The sequence below is a fragment of the Piliocolobus tephrosceles genome, chromosome 1 (genome assembly GCF_002776525.5).
Source record: "Piliocolobus tephrosceles isolate RC106 chromosome 1, ASM277652v3, whole genome shotgun sequence".
Lineage (NCBI taxonomy): Eukaryota > Metazoa > Chordata > Mammalia > Primates > Cercopithecidae > Piliocolobus > Piliocolobus tephrosceles.
The window spans coordinates 164,143,886-164,151,174 of record NC_045434.1 but is presented as its reverse complement, the minus strand read 5'-3'; the positions used below and the strand labels follow the sequence as shown (position 1 = coordinate 164,151,174).

General features: G+C 41.1%; 2 protein-coding genes across 3 annotated transcripts in view; both read right to left on the bottom strand.

The window, feature by feature from the left end:
• Nucleotides 1-7,289, bottom strand: part of DAB1 (DAB adaptor protein 1) — a 1,195,266-nt gene that overhangs the window by 1,041,678 nt on the left and 146,299 nt on the right. The gene's annotated exons all lie outside the window — the stretch shown is intronic.
• The window catches only part of LOC111532953 (heterogeneous nuclear ribonucleoprotein A1-like), a 69,252-nt gene that overhangs the window by 31,995 nt on the left and 29,968 nt on the right, over nt 1-7,289 (bottom strand).

Genomic DNA, 7,289 nt, shown 5'->3' with positions numbered 1-7,289 from the left:
AGAAAGAAAGAAAGAAAGAAAGAAAGAAAGAAAGAAAGAAAGAAAGGTTACATAAGGAAGGAAAGGAAGGAAAGGAAGGAAAGGAAGGAAGGAAGGAAGGAAGGAAGAAAGAAAGAAAGAAAGAAAGAAAGAAAGAAAGAAAGAAAGAAAGAAAGAAAGAAAGAAAGAAAGAAAGAAAGAACGGTTACATAGTATCCCCAACACTGTAAGCCAGAAATCATGTTCCTACTGTTCTCTTAGAAGAATGAAGAGTTGAACCATTTGGTGAATGGCGTATTTAATGGCTATCCAGTTGCTCATCTGGGCTACTTCAAAGGGCTGCCAGTAAGATTAAGTACAAAAAAAAAAAAAGACATGTAGGAAGATATAGTATAGTAATCTCTACATTTTTGTGCCTTAGAGAGCAGTAAATGAATAACTCCCCATCTCTATTTTTCCCCCCACTTGAATGTACTTTCTTCTGAGAAATTTGATTGGAGGGGACCTGTAGTGTTTCTGCTGAGGTCAGATACTTGCATTTCCTAGCGAATACTACCACAACACATTGAAATGGTAAAGCCAGCTCTGAGCCCATGAAAAAAGTGTTTAATATGTGAAAAAGATTATGGAGTTCTAGGATTTTAGATCTACAAGAGATCTTGGCAGTCCTCAGTCCATGTGCTTATTTTTTCAGAGAAAGGAAGAGAAGCCCAGAAAAAGGCCATACCTTGCCCACAGCCAGACAGCAAGAAGGTGGCGTGGCTGCAACCAGAGTCCAGGCCTCCTGACTCCCAGTAACATGAAACTATAGATTCCTTTATTATGATTTTGCATTCTGATGTGGAACATTTATAGTGAACCCAGAGTGGCTCATCTGCTTTTCCTTTAAGTTCTTTGAGTCAGTGATCTCACTGGACACATAAAACATTCCTCAGTAATCAAGCAAGGAAAAACAAAAGATCATCTATACCTAGTCTTCAACGAGTCTGCAAAGGCCTAAATTGAATTTCAATAAGCATTAAATGACTTATTACAGAGTGTTGGAGAAAGATTCTAGGAAAGCCAAAACTTAAGGAAAGAAAAGGCAAAAGTAAACAAAACTTTTGTCCTCAAAGAGCTTCCTGTCTAGTGAAGAAGAAGATATGAGTAGAAATTGTAGCATAAAGGTAGCTAAGTGAGAGGGACTCCAAGGGTGCAATGGGAGCCAATGTGAGGATGGGAGTAGAAGAAAAGGTGATGGAGAGCAGCATCACAGGAAGATTTCTGGAGGAAGTTTCCCCTTGGAGGACAATAGGGTGGAGTGGGGAGATAATCAAAGGAAGAAGAGGAGAAAGGCATTTCAGGAAGGAGAAGGTAAATAACTGGAGACAGAAGACAGTGCATCCCATGCAGAGGGTTGCTGTAGCCAGCATCTGTGCAGAGGGCACAGGATACAGCAGAGAGGTGGTGGGGAGGGTGGCTACCAGGAGTTCAGACATCCATCGTCTGAAAGCTGGGAGGAGTGGGATTATTGCTATTGTTGTGGCAAGTCTGTAGACTGTGGTGAGACCGACTTTCAAGGGGTTTGAAATTTACTCTTCTCTGGCAAAATCCAGTCAAGTGGCTTGGAGGAGAAAATCAATCCACTTCAAGAAAGCTCTAACTTGTGATTTTTGATAAGCGGTATTCTTGAATGTCAATAAAATAGCATAAAACCCTGCCTCTTTCTCCTCAGCTCTGAGTGAAGGCGCAAACATTTCTTTACATCTTTTCCCTTCCAGGCTGGGTGTGAGAGGTATTTATGGTGAAGAAATAAAGGCACTACGGCTGATCCTTTCTTATTTTTTCATTTCTTCCACCCTCCCCACAATCCCAATTATGGAAAAAGCAAGCTCACCCTAAGGGACAAACAACAGATTTCATTTACTCAATATGAGACCCTGAGGACAGAAGCAAAATTTTTTTCCTTGGGAGTCCCCCATTACCATGTGCTCCTGCATACCACAGCATTTCAGTCTCTCTACTTACTCTTCTCCAAGGCACTCTGGTAGCATGAAGGCCAAAGTTGGTTTCATCATCTATGCCTCACAATGCCCAGTATGCGGGGGAGCTTAGTACGTGCTGAATAATGGAAAGGACAAAGGACGAATGAATGAATGAATGCTGCAAACCCAGGACAGAGTCCATTTAACTATATATGAATTTGGTTGTGTGAACATTCTTACAGTGAGATGAACCTATGATAACATTTAATTGTGCACTTAACAAATCATACATTTAACAATATGGGATTGCTTATTCTGTGCTAGGCACCACTCTAGGCATCAGTGAATAAAATAGACAAAGTCCCTGCTTATGACATTTATGCTCTAGAGAGGAAGCCAAACCATAAGCAAACAGACGCACAAGTACAAAATACAATGACAGGTAGGAAAATTTCGCTGATGAAAACATTAAGCAACATCAAGGGATTAGAGAGCAGTCAATGGTGTCTGGAGAAACTCTATTTGAGGAGGCGCATTTGAGCAGAGACCAGCATGAAGTCAGGAAACAAGCCATGAAAAAATGTTTAAGAAGAACATTCTAGGGAGAGCGAACAGCAAGTGAAAGCCATGGAGAAGGTTACTTGCTTGCTGTGTTGTTACAACAGCAAAATGTTCACTGTGCCAGAGAAGGGAAGCAGAGAAGAAAATGAGATCAGAGATATCCAGGGACCAGGAGTGGCACCTCCAAACTGTCTTTTTAAAGAATGTATACATGTAAAGTCTTATATAGTTTTTTAAAATCTTGAGCTTTTTAAACCTTGATTTCCTCATCATTAAAATGAGAATAATTGCTTGTCTCCCATAGCATTGCTGTGAGGATCAAATGAGATGTTTCTGATATAAGGAAAACATCAGTAAATGGCAGTATTATTACTGTCGTTACCGTCTGTTTGCTTTAGCATTTGGGTTGAGGGGCTTAAAGGATGCTCAGGGTTTCCTTTCTCTGCCTTTCTCTTCTGCTAGGCCTGTGGGTGTAATGGGGCACCGTAATCTCCTTTCTGTGGCTCTGTCTTCCTTTTTGCTACAGGGAGGAAAGGGGACTTCCCTAGGATTGTTCAGAAATAATCCTGTTTTCAAAGTTCTGATGAGTCATGTCCATGTACAAAGAAATGCTGCACATTAGTCTGCAGCAAGAGCTATGTAGCCCCAGTCTCTAAGCAGAAGCTGGGAACTGGAACCATTCTCTCACTGAGTATGTGTGGTGGTAAGGGACAGTGGAAAAGCCCAGGCTTGGGTTGCCAGAGACCTGAGGCAAAGACTGAGGTTCACCAGTGACTAGTCAGCAGATCCCTGGGTCAGTCTCTCCTGTCTCTCTGAGCCTCAGTTCCTCCCTCTATAAGATGGAGAAATACCTATTTCAGAGGGGGAAAATTATATATATATATAATATATACATAATTATAATTATACACACACACACAAATTGGATAAACATGTGCTTGTCACAAGAAATGTGGAAGAAGTGATAATGTTTACTTCTGGAGAAACATGTTTGGAAAATCACATACATTTAAAGGCTAGCATCACACAAACGGGTTAATAGCATAGGTGCATTTTGTTACATGACTGTGAAATTGCCTTTGAAAGCAGATGGGTAGGATACCTTTGGGATTTGATGTTAGGCATTTAATGAGGGCCAGTGAAATGAAAGAATGGTTATTTTATCAGGAGTAAAAATGAATCCCTTTTTTATAGGTGATATTGGCTTGTGACATTGTCTCTTACTCAGGAGTGGTGGGACCTAATGCAGACAGGACAGATGGAGCAATTGGATCTATACCCAATGCCCTTGCGGGATCTTGTCCTAGGATCCTTTAGTTTAGAAGCTCCTTATAAAGTAAGGCAAATACTCTGACGCTGCTGTCCTTAGTATAGGTGAGCAAACCAGTGGCTCCAGATAACCTTGATATTTTTATTTCTCTTAATTCAAAACGTTATGTATAACCTTATTTATTTATTTATTTATTTGAGATGAGGTCTCCCTCTGTCACTCAGGCTGGTGCGCAGTGCCATGATCATAGCTCATTGTAGCCTCAACTTTCTGGGCTCAAGCAATCATCCTGACTCAGCCTCCTGAGTAGCTGGGACCAGAGGTGTGTACCACCATGCCTAGCTAATTTCAAAAATCTTTGCGTAGAGACATAGCCTCACGCAAAAACAAGAACAGGCGGGCCTTCAACTCCTGGACTCAGGCGATACCCCCACCTCAGCCTCTCAAAGTGTTAGGGTTACAGGTATGAGCCACTGCTCCCAACCACTTTGTTTTTTAAATACAACCAGTCTCTTTCAAAAAAAAGTATTAAAACTTCTCAGTGAAATGAAATAATTTCCCCCTACAGGCTCCAACCCTCACCCACTTTTCCTATTGGGGTGTTGTTATATATTTCCAATAAAGTATTTCAATGTAGTGTATTTAATTAGACAGTTTCCAAGTCTGCCCTGCATGGGGTAGAATCATCACTCTCATTATGTTCCACTTCAGACGGGGGGTCTAGGAAAGGAATTCATTAGCAGAGCCCGAATGCTGTGGGCTGATCTCTCTTGATAACACCACCACCCAGAATCAAATTCCCAGCTCAACACCTAACACATTTAAAGGCAGTTTGCCATGATATACACACACTGTTGTTTAAAGAATATTTCTTGGTTTGAAGTCTCCTACCTTTAGACGTAGCTGGAGTGATTTAAAGCACCCTACTGAGATTTTCCCAGCTCATACCCTGACTCCTGTCTGTTACTGAGTGTGCTGTCCCAGTATTAGTGTAAGGTCCTGGGGAGATGGACATCATACAGTCACTTGATTTGATGTTTGGAAGTCTTTGATGGTACCTCATTAACCACAGCACAAGGTTTTCAGCTTTTAAGGTTCTAACCCACCTCTCCAGTCCTCCCTCTGGCCATCATGCCCCATCTCTATCCTACTGTCTCAGCCATCCTATACTACCATGTTTTCCCATACCAGGGAATCACTCACCACTCCTGAACATGGCAGGCATGAATTCTCATGCCTCTGTACTTCTGCCCCTACTGTTCCTTCTGCTTGGAATTTCTTCCCTTTTGTTCTCTGGTCAGCAAACCCATATTCACTCTTCAAAGCCCAATAAGATGTCCTCTCCTTTCAAAAATACTTGCTCTTCTTCCCTTTCCTCCTGATGTTACAACACATGGCATTAGCTTTCCCATAGCACTTTCCAGCAGATACCTCCATCATATGCTGTGAGGTCCTTATGGAATAACTGCAAGCTAGAGTGCAAAGAGCATGAGCTGTGGAATCTAACAATTATTGGTTCAAATTCTGGCTCACCCACCTCCCAGCCACGTGGTATTAGGCAAAATGTGTAAGTTTCCTCAGTCTACATTTCCTCTAATATATAATGAAAACAATTGCCTGGAGACAATAATAACCCCTGTATAGCATGTCTGGAGTGAGAACTAAAAGTTATAGCATATGTAAGGTGCTTAGGAGAGAGCAGGTATCAGTAGATAGCAGCTATTATTGCATCCCTAGCTCTGTAATGAGAACTCAATAACTATGCTCTGAGGTTTATTCCTCTCTAGGTATGCCCTCTGAAAGGCAATTAACTTTTAAAGGAGGAGCATTTTAAGAAGGAAAACTTACCATGAATCCATCAGAAGCTAAAAATAAAGGATTATTGCCATTTTATTAATGCCTCCATATTAATTCTCATTATATGCCTACTAGGTCAGTCAGCCAAACATGGGCCTTTTAAATAAGGCTCCAAAGGTGGGAAGACCTAGTACTGGAGGAGCTTGATCTGATATAGGGACTCACTGAGTGCCATTCACATCTGCTGAAACAATCATCAGTGAATTACGCATGACCCCAAACCCCCATCCCATAGAAAACTGGAACTGAGTGGGAGGAGCTTGAGGACCAGTGGATCTGAGAGTAGTATTTCTATCCATGGCAGAATAGAAAGTTTGCTCTCTTAGGAAGCAGAACAGCATTTACCTGAAAATAAAATGTTAGATGGGAAAAGAAAGAAATATCAAGCAAAGACGTAAGAGAAATTTGTGCAAAATTGTCAAGGCCTACATAATGACATCTACAGACATTTAGGGTCTACCCAAGCTCTTTGATGTTTGGTTTATTCATTCCTTTCTACATTCATCATTCATTCAAGTCTTTATTGAACATATTCCAGATGAGGGGAAAAAACATAAATATGAATTAAGTTTAGTTCCTGACTTCCTCGTGTTCACACTCTGCTGGGGAAGGCAACATATGGCTACTTTTACTGTTTGTTTTGTTTCTATCAACCATTTCCTCTATGGTTCTCCCAGCATGTGTAGTAAAGTTCTTTCCATAAATGTCAGCCTGGCACGACTATGCTAAGGAGATCCAGAGAGAAGGCCGGGTTCTGCCTATACTTAAACCAGAGTTTAAAATAGGGAACACAACAGAAGTCAAAATTGAGGATTCCAGTTTCTCCCCAAGTGGAGGTTCTTAGTTTAGAGCTCTTCTCTCACCTCCGAAGGTTAGGGTATTACTTGAACAAGAGCTTTGCCTTAAGACTTTTATAGAGTATATTTTGAAAGACATTGAAAAAATGAGACATGGGTTAGGGACATTTTACTGAAAGGAATCCCAAGTGGTAGAGGAAGATCCACATTTACTTGGCATCTGCTATGTGTTAGGTGTTGTGGCCATTTGCCCATCCATTTAAAAAATTATCTTCTAATGAACTCTAAAATATGAAATCTTTTGGGAGCACTACTCATATATTCTTTAATTTTTGGGAAATAGCCAGAGGAAGAAATGTTTAGCACACGCTTGACCCCATCTTGGTTTGGAAAATAGGAAAGCCTGGAACCCATTAAGAAAAAATAAGTATGATTCTAGAATTATACTCTACTAGGAATGAAGGGAAATCATGTTAACTAACTTTCTCAGTGGGAAGGCGGTAGGATGTTTACCTATCTGTATATTCACTCTATTCATTCAACAAATGTTTCCTGCATACCATCCAAGCACATTGCCAGGCATTAGGAAAGGGTGTCAAATAAGATACAATCTCATCCTCAAGGAGCTTGGAGTCTGGTGGAGGTAACAGTCAAACATCAATGTGATAACACCATGAAAAAAGTCAGGGAAAGAGGCCACAGCAGCACATGGGAGGGGTTGCTGATGAAATCAGGGAGGACTTCCCTGTGAAGGAACACGGGGCAAGAGAGGAAAGGCTGCACAGTGGGGAAGATGTTTGGACAGAGAGAAAAGGCATTGTGATACCTTGGCATTCTAGTGTTTTATAAGCCACAACTCAG